The sequence below is a fragment of the Rhinopithecus bieti genome, unplaced genomic scaffold (genome assembly GCF_001698545.2).
Source record: "Rhinopithecus bieti isolate Rb0 unplaced genomic scaffold, ASM169854v2 scaffold_81659, whole genome shotgun sequence".
NCBI classification, from domain to species: domain Eukaryota; kingdom Metazoa; phylum Chordata; class Mammalia; order Primates; family Cercopithecidae; genus Rhinopithecus; species Rhinopithecus bieti.
The window spans coordinates 2,225,710-2,238,609 of record NW_016837762.1 but is presented as its reverse complement, the minus strand read 5'-3'; the positions used below and the strand labels follow the sequence as shown (position 1 = coordinate 2,238,609).

Sequence of the window (12,900 nt, the reverse complement as noted above, 5' to 3'; positions counted from 1 at the left end):
TCCTGACCTCAAGTGATCCACCCACCTTGGCCTCCCAAAGTGCTGGGATTATAGGTGTGAGCCACTGCACCTGGCTGCTCTCTTTTTATTAAACCCCAAAACACCTTAAAACAATGGACATCAGAATGTAGTGTTGGGTGCCAAAAGATAGGGAAAAAACAGTGTTTTTTCTACTCTCACTCACTCTTCAATGCAATTCTGACACCAGATGTGTAGAGTTTTTTTCCCCCCATATAACAAGAATCAGTTCTGCAGTGGACAGCAGCCGAGTGTTCTATAATTAAATTCAATTCTGATCCTATCTACCTGGAGATAGCGTCTGATCCCGCACATTGAGGGCTCAGTCCCACAGGACTGCCCCCACTTCAGATGCCAATCGCAAGCCCAAGTTATGGCCTGAGCTTCCGATGGACCAGCTATCGATTCTACAAGTCAGGTTCCCAACACTCCAACCTTGGGTTTGACTAATTTGCTAGAGTGACTCGCAGGACCCGGGGAAACACTTTACTTACGTTTACTTATTTATTTTAAAGGATGTTACAAAGGCTACAGATGAACAGCCAGATGGAGAGATGCATAGGGCAAGGCATGCAGGAAGAGCTCACAGCCTCTGGGCCACCGTACCCCAAGAGCCTTCATGTGTTCAGCTCTCTGGAAGCTCCCTAAATTCAGTCCTTCTTGGTTTTTATGGAGACTTCATTATATGAACATGACTGATTACAACATCATTAGCAGTTGGTGATCAATTCAGTTCCTCCCTGCCCCAGAAATTGAGAGCATGGCTGAGAGCCCCAACCCTCTAATCCTGCCCTGCTCTTTCTAGTGATCAGCCCCATCCTGAGGCTACCTGGGGACCCCAGCCACCAGTCATCTCACTAGCATACAAAAGACACTCTTACCACTCCAGAGATTCTAAGGTTTTTAGGAATTATATGTCAGAAAATGGGAGATGAAGACCAAATATATATTTCAGAATATCACAGGTGCCCTCCAAGTCCCAAGGCTCCAGCCAATGAGGCTATTTCCTTGACCCCTCCCTGCAAAGGGGTCAAGGTGCTCACAGGCTACTGGACAAGTGCCCACTTGCCCCCAGAGGGCTCCTGACTTCCTCCTGTGAACATAAATCTACTCTTGTCTAACGATAAGGGAATCGTGCATAATGCGCACTGGGTAACATGGGGCCATGGGTGAGCACTGGACTGAGAGTCAGGAGCCCCAGGCTTGGTTGTTGTTTTACCACTAATAAACTGGGTCACTTTGGGAGGGTCCCACAGTGTCCCTGAAGCCCCTTCCTTCACTATAAAGTAAGAGTCATGTAACCACTATCCTTCCTTCTCTATAAAGTAAGAGTCACGTAACCACTAGTATCCTGCGAATTTGAAACTGACTCCATCATTTGCTGTAACTTTGAGCTAGTTATATCTTTTTTTTTTTTTTGAAATGGAGTTTCGTTCTAGTTGTCTGGGCTTAAGTGCAATGGCACTATCTTGGCTCACTGCAACCTCAGCCCCTGGATTCAAGCGATTCTCCTGCCTCAGCCTCCCGAATAGCTGGGATTATAGGAGCGCACCACCACGCCTGGCCAATTTTTTGTAATGGGGTTTCACCATGTTACCTATGGCTGGTCTCAAACTCCTGACTTCAGGTTATCTGCCCACCTTAGCCTCCCAAAATGCTGGGATTACAGGTGTGAGCCACCACACCCAGCCTATATCTTTAACCTCCCAAAGCTTCCATTTTTCTTACATGTAAAGTAGGCGTGATCATAATCCTGATTTTGTAAGGTTTAGAAATAACATATAAATCATTAGCATTGGGCTATCCATGAAACAGGCACTTAAGTAGTAGAAACTGTCATCACTGCCAGTTGTATGAGTCTTAGCCTTATGACAAAATTGTGAAACAGGCCACTACTATCACTTTTAGACTCAAGGATCACAGATGCCTTGTTCAGTGGGACTGGAGAAGCAAACCAGGGATAAATTTGGTGCTGAGCTCGTGCAGCAAGACCCAGACCCTGCGCTGCTGTTCAGACCAATGTCCCCTCCTGGTGAAGTGAGTTTTAAAAAGACATCCAGGTTGGAGCCATAATTAGAAATGACAGAGCCATAAGTGAAAACAGCAAGCTTTTACTAATCAATAGTGGTCGTTTATTTCAGAGAGAAAAGACAGATTTCAAAAGACATTGGAATTGGAAATGCATCCAGGATCCTCAGCCTGAGTGCTGAGGTGGTGTGGAAGCGTAGCCTGACATTCCAAACTGGAAGCCGTCCCTCCTTGCCAAGCAAGGTCACCACCAGGGAACTCCTCCCAGCCTCCAACAACCCCCTCACTGGGAACCCTCAGCCTCTGCCCAGACACCGCAGGCCCAGTTTTCTCAAGGAGACTTCTGGCATTTTGAAAGCAAACCATCTTTCACTTTTCTCTTCTGCATGAAAACTGATTTTTTTTAAAAAGCTCCGTTTAAAGAGATTTCCATTCTGAACATCCTTACACCTGCACAAATACACTCATCTGGCCAGTTGCTGTTCAGTAAAACAGTGCCAGAGACAAGACTCACCTCCACTCCTCCACCTCTTGTCCGGTCCCCCTCCTCCCCTGATGTTAGGTTGGGGCTCAGGACTAGTGTGGCCAACGAAATCTGAGCAGCAGTTTCGGGCTCCCGCCCAGGCTGAGGTCATTAAGAGCTAGTGTGGCTCTTCCATCTCTTTCTTTCCCTCTCCTGGAGGCGTCCATCTCTCTCATCCTCTGCAGAGGAGTAACTGCAAGAAAGTGGAGAGCCACCTCACCCACATCAGGCTTTGAGAGTGAGATCTAAACCTGAGACTTGAAGGTTTGTCTACTGTGGTCACTACCATTAGTACCTGAACTAATAATATAGGCTCAGTTTTCAGACAGCCCCTTTCACATTCTCAGAAGCAGATGCAATTTTCTATCCCATGCTCACATCTCAAGCTTGTATGGAGCCTCCACTGTGTGCCAGGCACTACTGGCATGGGGATTAAGAACGTGAGTAAATCCCTCCCCGACCTTCCCTAAAGGATTGTGCCATCTATTAGGACAAGACAGACACATAATGAGCTCACACTCCTGGACAGATCTGTCTCGATGGTGTGGGCAGAGTAATGATCTCTGAGGAACTGTCTCCCGGCTCTCATTTCAGCAAATCCAGAGTAATCACGGGTGCTAACAGGAAATGTTAGTATTAAAGAGTGTACTTTATGTGGTCAGGCATATTTCATTGAATCACATTCAATTAGGCTATTAATGGATTCTTAATTCTTCATTTAATGAGCACATACTGACCCAGGCACATTCCTAGTGGAGACAGACCCCGTCCCAGGAAAGACACAGTCAAGTAGAAGTTCAATAAGCAAATAAACTCCAGGAAAATGTGTGTTCTCTCGAGTTATGAAATAAAAAACAAAGCAGGCTTGAGGGGTCATTTGATACCTATTAGGTTGTAAAAAAGAAAAGTGTTTGTATAAAACATCCGTATTCGTTTGCTAGGGCTTCCATAACAAAATACCACAAACTGAGTGGCTTAAACAAGAGAAATGTATTGTCTCACAATTCTGGAGGCCAGAAGCCCAAGATCAAGGTGAGGGCAGGGCTGGTTTCTTCTGAGGACGGAGGCAGCCTCAGCCCCAGGCCTCTGTCTCCAGCTTCTGGGGCTTCACAGGCAGTCTCTGTGCTCCTCAGTTTATGGAGGCTTCACCTTAACTCTGCCTTCATCTGCACGTGGTGCCCTCCCTGTCTGCGCACTTGTCTCTGCGTCCACATTTCCCCTTTTTATAACGACAACACCTTAATGATCTCATCTTAATTCGGTCATCTGCGAAAACCTTATTTCCAAATAAGGTCACATTGAAAAGCTCTGCTGGTTGAAGCTTCAACGTCTTTAGAAGACACAATCAAATCCTAACAATACCGGCTCTGGCGATACTGAGTTGAAACTTGTCTGCTCACACAATGATGTTTGTAGCTGTAAAAATAGCTGTAAAATGTTAGGGAAGCAATATGGTAATGTGCAGCAGTAACTGTCAAGATGAATAGCCTTTGGCTGACAGGCCCTACTCCCAGGGATGTATCTCACACCTGCCGTGCAGGTCAAATCAGGATGTTAGTCTCCCCAGGGATACATAGCAGCGAGTGGAAAGGACTCAGTGTTGTGGGTTACAAACCTTTTCCTACACCCATCATTTTAATCATATTTCAGTATATGTATATTTTATAGTCACCATTTATAGCCCTCAAATGTGCATTTTCTATTGCTACTAGAACTTTGGTGGGAACGTTTGAAAAGATCTGTCTTCAGGAAATAATTCAACATAAGCCAAAACCTCCAGATACAAAGATGATTACTGCAGCATTATTGCTATTCCCAACTAGAAACAAGGATCCATTCCAGCTATTATTTGCCAAGCACCTTCTGTCTGGCAGGCATTGTGGTAGGGCCTGGGGATGCAGTGGTAAAATGGCATTCCTAGTCCCTATTTGCAAACAGCCTGTGGGTTCCCATTGATGAATGTTTTAATACATTATATTCTTAACATGTTAGCGTAACATGCAAGCATTAAATGGTAACTAAGAAAAATGTAAATACATTTAAAATTAATAAAGATTTCATTGAAAATGGCATATTACACTATAACTAATTGAAATATGCATGCTTGTTGACTTTTGTCTGTTTTGCTCACTTCTGTATCCCTGATGCTGAGAACAATGCCTGGCATGTAGTAAGAGCTTAATAAAAATTTGGTACTGACCAACATGGTGAAACCCCATCTCTACTAAAAATACAAAAATTAGCCGGGTGCGGTGGCGGGCGCCTGTAATCCCAGCTACTCAGGAGGCTGAGGCAGGAGAATCACTTGAACCCAGAAGGCGGAGGTTGCAGTGAGCCAAGATTTTGTGCCACTACATTCCAGCCTAGGCAACAGAGCGAGACTCTGTCTAAAAAAAAAGAATTTGGTGAACTGAATCAATGTACTGAGGACTGGGAAGTTATACACAAAATAAAAATTAAAAAAAGGAGCCATTGTTGTACTTGGGTCATAGAATCATGAGTATGTTTTCTTCCTTTTTTCCAAAAAAAATTTTATGCAGCTGTTACTACAGTTTGTTGAAAATACGGTAATAATTAAAAATAAATCCTAGATGTGTCTAGTATTCATATATCAAGGGAATGCAAATCCTGAAAAAATTGAAAATAAAAGCACTATGGCTCTAGGATTGCCCCCTCAACCCCCCACTGCCTCCAGGAGGACGTCATTGCAGGGGGCAGAGATTAACGTGAGAAGTAATGAGCCCAAGCTAAGAAAGTGTCGGGGTCTCAAGGAAGGGCTGATTCTCCAGACTTTCTCATCTTGCATGCCCAATTTCTCTGCTCCAATTATCCTAATGTTGCACTGGCTTCTGCCCCACCCTTATTTTTTCTTACTCTTCTAAAAGAAGAGTGAGACTTGTTATCCCATGATGGAGTGACTTTCAGACAAGTTTAGGAAAGCCTATCTTGAATAAGGAGCTGGTATGGTCAATTAGCTGTGACAGGAAGATGGCATTGCTAATTCTCCTGGCAAAATGATATGCCTGCACAAATAGAAACCAAAATGAACTCTCAAAGTCCCATTGTCCCTCCCCAGACAGTCAAATGACTCAAGTCAGAAAGCTGGTGGTTCTCCTGGACAGCTTCCTCCCTCCCTCCTGCCTGCCAACATACATATAACCAATCCTTCCCCGAGCCTTCCAGATTCCGCCTAAAAGAATCTGTCTCAAATTCTTCCACTCTCTTCACTCTACACCATCACCTGAATCCAAATAGCCCCAGAAAATCTCACCTGGATTTCTGCAACACCCGCTAACTGGTCTCACTGTTTCTACTATTGGCCTCTCTGATTCATTTGCTACACAATAGACAAAGATACAGTTTTAAAAACACAATGCAGATTACGTCACTCTCCTGCTCCACGTCACTGCCTTCAGTGGTGTCCATTTCACTTGGGATAAAATACAAAATCCTTAACATGGATGAAAGGCACCTGTGTTCTACTCCCATCTGACTCTCCAGCCCTTCTTCCTGCAGAACTGCCCCTCATGCACTTCGCTGGCTACACTGGCCTTTTCAGTCTCTCAAGTTGAGTCAAGTTCTCCTGTGCCTCTTCATAGAGGTTAGAAATCCCTGTTACACTTTCGAATAGGACTCAGGACTTCTATTTCATGCAGTTATCTAACCGCATAAATTTCTTGTTTGTGTGATTATTGGTTATTGGTTTAGTATCTGTCTCTCCCATTAGCCTACAACCTCTATGAGGGCAGAGAACATGTCTGCTTTGTTCTCCATTGTATACCCACCCAATGCCTAGCAAGGGACCCAGCTCATGGTGAGCCCTCCTCACATATTTGTCAAATAAATTATTAAGTGAACAAACCCAGATATCAGTTATATCACAAGAAATATTTCCTGGTTATGCCCTTAATCTGTTGCATCCAAATTTATTCAAGAGTTACACGATGAAGAGCAAACAAAACACATAATTCTTTTGCTAACGTGGAGGATGCATTCCAAGGACATACTTCTTGATTTGACAGTTCATTTCCAGAGGCAGAAATATTGCAGGCAATCAGATGTGGCCCAAGGCACTAGACAAGGGTTTATCTTGCAAACATCATGAAATACTTTATAAATTAGGCAATTTCAGGCTGCAAGGGATAAAGACATACTCAGCTTGTCTCAGTGGAGGTCTATCAGTTAGGATTCTTAATATTGCATGTGACAAAAGACCTAATTCAAGCTGCATTAAACAACAAAAAGGCTGTATTGGCTTCATAACTGAAAAGTCTAGACAAAGGACTGTCCTTCTTCAGGAAAGGCATGATTCTGTGGCCTACTGATGTACCAGGGGACAAGTTCCTCTTCATAGTTTACTTGCCAGCCATGCATTTCTTTGACCTTAGGTTGCACAAGATCATTCAGGTTCTCCTTTCATGGAAACACAAGGGCTGCAGCCACCCACCCCACCGTCTCATCCTCACACGCCCTGAGCTAGAGAAGAGAGCATCTTTCTTCCAGAATCTTCTGCAGTGAGTCTCAAACCTGATTGATGAGCAGAATCACACGACAAGCTGATTTCTAGAGTCCCATGCCAGCATCTCCACCCAAACTTGGTGTATCTGGTCTATGGCCTGAGAATCTTCAATTCTTGAATATCCTTTACAGAAAACTCTAAAGGAGAAACCGAAATTGTCCCATAACTCCACCATTCAGATGACACTTACTGAAGTTCTCCACTAAAAGTAATCAATGCACAAAGTAGGAAAATCAAGCAGTACTGAATGAAAGGTAAGAACCTATCTTCCCATCTTTCCCTCAAAGGTGCCACTGTTATCAGCTTCTTGTAGATACTCCATTGAAAAAGAATTTGTGCATTTACCAAAGTATATGGTGTATCATTTTTAAAGTTGTGTGGAAAATGGATTACACCATTTATACTGTTCTGCTGCTTGATTTTTTCATTGCACAACATAACTCAGAGACTGCTCTATATCAGCAAATGAAGTTCCTACTAAATCTCTTTAAAAGATTTAAGAGTGTGCCACAGTTTATTTATCCAGGTTCCTATTGATGGACACTGAGGTTGTTTGCTATACAAATAACGCTGCCATGGGCATCCATCCTTGTTGACATTGACACTCTTTTGTGGGAAATTTCAGAGTCAGCTCCTATCAGTAGAATTGCTGGGTCAAAGGTTACTCATGCTTTAAAAATGTTGATGTATGTTAACAAAATTCCTTTAGTTGAAATTTACTAGTCTGGTCTCTATTACCATTTGGAACTTCACAAATGGTGCCCTTAGTTACATATGGGTGTCTTATGGCGCTATGGGGTGGGGGCGCTGGTAATCAATGTTTTCAAAAGTTCATCATGTGATTCGGAAGCTCAAGCAGGTATGAGAGCCACCGCCCCACCTTGTCCCACAGGTGCCAAAATCCACCAAGGTTGCATTCACTGGCACCTGCTTCCATACTCTCATAACAATGGGCATCATGAAACTTTATAATTTTTGCTAATCAGATTCATGAAAAGTGGGCTGGCATTGTTCTGATTTGCATCTCTTTACTTCTGAGGAAGGATAAGCAGCTCTTCATGTTACTTGGTCATTGATATTTCTTTTCCATGTTCTGCCAGTTCAGATTCCTGGCCTAGCATTGACTGAGTTGTTTGTATATTTCTTATTTATAGACATTCGTTGCAAATTAAAGAAATTAGTGCATCTTCCATCTGTGTTCCAAATACTGTTTTCCCCTTGTTTATAATTTCTTCTGACTGATTCATGAGTTTGTTTGTTTAACTTTACAGAAGGTTTTTGCTTCGTTCTGTTTTAGTATGGTGATATTTTAAAATCTTTGGTCTTTATGGTTTCTGGAGGAATCAAGTTTTTAAAACTCCCCAGGTGATTCTGATGAGTTTGAGAGTCACTGTCTTACAGGATATACATAAGGAACAGAATACAGTCCCTACCCTTTGGGGTTTACAACTGTATGGGAGAAAGATGAGCTTATACATAAAAGAGAGCAAGGGATAAAGGGCACTGAGAAGTTTCAAATGAACCATGCAGATTCTTGGCTTGGCATCAAGAGCCTGCCCACTCCACGCTCCTCTCCTCAGCACCCTTCCCTCTCAGGTCCTTGTGGAGGGGAGTGGGAGATCCCATCAGGCAGCAGAAGGCAGAGAAAAGTCAGCCACACAGTGGAGGGGAGGTGGCCAGGGCGGCAGCGCAGAACAGTGAAAGCAAAGCCTTCAGGCCTGGGAGCACAGGCTCCTGGTCTCAGAGCGCTCTTAGAGGCCGTTGTCCCCCTCCTACCTCCAGGGCCCAGGAGGCCTGACTGCAGGGATGGCCCTGCCCTCTTCTGGACATGCCGTGAGATACAGTCCTTTCCTCCTCTATCTTGCCCAACCTTAGACAATCAAGTAATAAAAGGAACACTTGAGTCAGTTTTTGCTTTGTTCCATTAGAAATTCTGAGAAAGGCTGGATTTCCATGGGTTTCAGCGGGGAAAGGAGAGCATCAAGTTTCATGGAGGGAACCAAAGCGAGTTCCAGCCTGGGGCCTCTGGAGGAAAAGAACTGGTTCTCACTCAACCCCCGTTTCCCTCACAGCTTCTAGAACAGGGTCCTAGATTAGATATACTGCATCTCGAATGAATGACTCAATCAATGGGAATGTATCTGAGCTGGGCCTGCAGGGACTAAGGATGAGGACAATTTCTTTCTTTTCCTAGTGAAAAAGAGTGTCTGACACACGGTCAGTGCCTAATAGTGTTGATGTGAATTATCAGGGGAGGTGAGGATGACGGTGTGAGCAAAGGTGCAGCATTAAGAACACGAAAATCACATTCACAGGACAGTGAGGGTAGCTTAATTAACGAAAGATTCTGTGAAGAAAGTACACATAGAAAAACAAGTTGGGAGCCTCAGATGCCAGGTAAGGAAGGTGCAACTCTGTCTACAGGTAGAGTCACTGATGACTGTGTTCAGGCCATGACATGGTTAAAATCAGTGTTTTAGGAAGACTTGTTTGGTGGCAAAAAGCAGGATGGATTAGAAGTTAAAAGGAAACTCAAAAACACATTTGCTCATTATCGTCTTCTTCAAAAAATGTAGTCATATTCAGTACATTAAAATAATCCAGTAATATTGATTCCATTATGAATCCAATAATAATATTTGATCATGAAACGTAAGAATAAACCCACCACCCCACGTGAGACCTAAGAGCCTTGCCAATACTACCAAAGATACCTGTGCCTGATACCATTTGGTTTGGGTGTGATTTCTACACAAATCCATTGGATTGACTTTCTTCCCTCCATCTGATTCTAGTCTTCCTGAGGTCCAAGAACACCTTCCAATCCCAGCTCCATCATACCTGGAGTCCTCCCACCCTAGCATTCAGGATGCACTAGAGGTAAGATGAGAATGAGCATGTGATGATGAATAACAGATCACTCAGGATTTTGAAATTTATAAGTAAAATTATTTTCTACAGCTTTAATTATGGTGACTCATGCAATTTTGGTGTAATTAGCCTTTTATTCTTACTCATTTTAATTATGAAATAAATATGCAAATTTATGCTAATCGTATAGTTAAGCAAATTATCCATTGCATTTGAGGAAGCACTCAGGCAAATTTTAAAATGGGATCACAGTTCTGACAGTTACAGAAATGGACATAAAAACAATGGGCAGAGTTCCCTGAATGCACAGTGAACATGGCCCTAGAGATAGAGCTTTCACGAACATGTGCTGAGACGTTCCGAGAGAAATGAATGTTTTCCCGTCCGTTCCTGCTGGGCCTCCTGGATTCAGATCCAAGCCTGTATCTCTGGGTCTGCTTGTGTGGTAAAGCTCCCAAGGATATGAGCTGAGCCAGACCATCTTTGTTCCCAGGCTTTCCAGAAACACAAGGGGAATGTGACTGTTGTCTAACTGTCAGTTACCGTGTACTGCTTCTGTGTACTGGTGTTCTGTAATCCCACCCAAGCTGCGATGCCTGCAGTCAAGACTCAACCAGTGGTGGAGTTAAGAATCACCACCCAGCAACAAGAGTCATTGCAAAATAACTGAAGTTCCTTATATGCATTCTCAAATGCTATAACAGAGACACATGGCCCACAGAAACACTTCCTTAAATTTCTTTCCCTTTCCATCTATTTTCCTCATACTCCACACCTCTCTCCTCAAGATTTCCTGAAGAACTCCTCCCCAGCCATAGCCTAAGTAAGCAGAGAGGCATTCTGACCATGGCGGCCCCCTTCCCAGGGCAGCAGAGGGCGAGTCAGCTGACATGCCAAGCCCTCTCTGATGGGCAGGGGAGTCAGGTCCGGGAACGCTCATGCACGACTCATTGTCATTGCATCCTCACTGTTGACTTTCATGGATGTGTCAGACCATGAGCCTTGGCAGTGGAGAAACTAGGCGTCTGCAGACAGAAGCCCAGCCATAGAATAGCAAGTCACACAGGCCTGTATTGCCTTGCAATGCAACATGTGTAAGTGGCTGCGGGACTCCCTGCACTCAGCACCAGTGATGAAATCTGTCAGCAGAGATGTAAAGAATCATCTGATATGGCCAGGGGCAGTGGCTTATGCTTGTAATCCCAGGGCTTCAGGAGGCTGAGGCAGGAGGATTGCTTGAGGCTAGGAGTTTGAAACCAGCATGGGCAACACAGTGAGATCCCATCTCTACAAAACATTTAAAAATTAGCACGACATGGTGGTGTACACCTGTAGTCCTGGTTACTCAGGAGGCTGAGGCAGGAGGATCACTTGAGCCTAGGAGTTCAAGGCTGCAGTGAGCCATGATGGCACCATTGCACTCCAGCCTGGGTGACAGACCAAGACTTTATCTTTAAGAAAAAAAAAGGAAGCAGGGGAAATCATCAGATATAAATAAATGTTAAGGTTATAAACCCAAGCATCACTAGCAGCTACCACTTTTAATAAATCTGAGAAAAATACCCTCCTTTCCTGGCTCAGAGCCATGCCCAGGTTGTCTTTAGCTGTGGCCATGTCTCCCAGCCACCCCCATTGCTGCCATCTCCGGGGTTGTGCCCCTCCCTCATCACTGTGCCCTATTAAAACAATCATCTGTAAAGCCACAAAGTGAGGGCTCAGACTAAACCTTGAACACATCCTTGTAAATGCATGGGCTGGCCTCCAAGGCAGCCCTGTCCCCTGCTGGGACTCTGTCCACCCTGTAGCTCCTACCCTCTGCCGTGTTTCTCGGGTCCATTTTTGCAGCTGGCACAGAGAGAGGCAGCTCCAAGTGATACGGGAAGGTGAAGGGGTGAAAAGAGGCTCCCTCCTTCACACCTGAGGATTTGATCTTACCCAGATCGCTTTTTCCCTCACAGAGAAACTCCTCTGGCCCGGTTTCCCATATTGATCTAATCAGCAGTCCAAACACAATTTTGGGACTGTCAAAACAAGAGCTGCAGGCCTGACATAGACAATTAACATAAGTCAAGGCAACCCACCTGCCACGTCCCAGCTCTTCCCGACGTCTCGTCAGGATGTTAGCAAAGCCAGTCCCCGTTCCGGGCTGCAGTATCACCAGGAGCACGCTGTTGAGCAGGGGACTCCTGACATGAGGCTGGAAGCTGTAATTACCCAGTGTATAATTTTGTTGCTAAATGGATTGTTTACAAAGGTGTGCATGATGAAATCACAGGCATGGTAGAGCAGAGAGGCAGGCGGGTCGGGGAGGAGGCAGGCAGTCATTAACACCCCACCTCCCTCCAGGCTCCCACCTGCCTACTGCCACCACCACAGCAGACTCTGACCTCGCTGAGTCACCTGGGCCTCATGTTCCATGATGTTCAGGAAATACCTGGCCTTCCTCCCTCAGGTTTCATCTGGTAATAACCCCAGCAGAGGCAGACTCACTTTGGCATGGCACTGGGGATGGAGTTCTGATGTCACAGGCCCCTGGGGTTAGCTGCAAGGAAAAGGAGCCCAGCAGAAATCCTAGTGGCCCAAGAGGCCAGAAGGGGAAGTCAAAGTCACAGTTCATTCCAGGCAGGTGCTCCATGGGGGTCCCTCCAAAGGGATCAGGCCTGGAGCATGGACCACTTCATACGTCCACCTGCAGCTGAAGCGAGGAAATCGAAGACCATCTCATTAAATTTGCAGGGAACATAAGGAGGAGGGGAGAAGGGACATTGCCTTCTCTGCACAGTGGCTGAGATGTCAAAGAGTCTTTCTAAGGTCAGAAAAATGACTTGTCAAAAACAAGCTGACACGCAATAAGGACAAGGAGAGGTGGCCCACTTGAAAATCTGCAAAAAGCTAAGGACACAGAATGTGAATAATGGGATAAACATACAAAACCCCAGGA

The 12,900-nt window shown here is 44.8% G+C and overlaps 1 long non-coding RNA gene across 1 annotated transcript; it reads right to left on the bottom strand.

The window, feature by feature from the left end:
• Window positions 1-6,460: 6,460 nt before the first annotated feature.
• LOC108524818 (uncharacterized) lies at window positions 6,461-12,147 on the bottom strand. The gene is made up of 2 exons (XR_001884132.1): window positions 12,041-12,147; window positions 6,461-8,958 (listed from the first exon to the last, which is right to left on the bottom strand). It is a non-coding gene; the product is annotated as an uncharacterized LOC108524818 (long non-coding RNA).
• Between the last annotated feature and the right edge of the window lie 753 nt (window positions 12,148-12,900).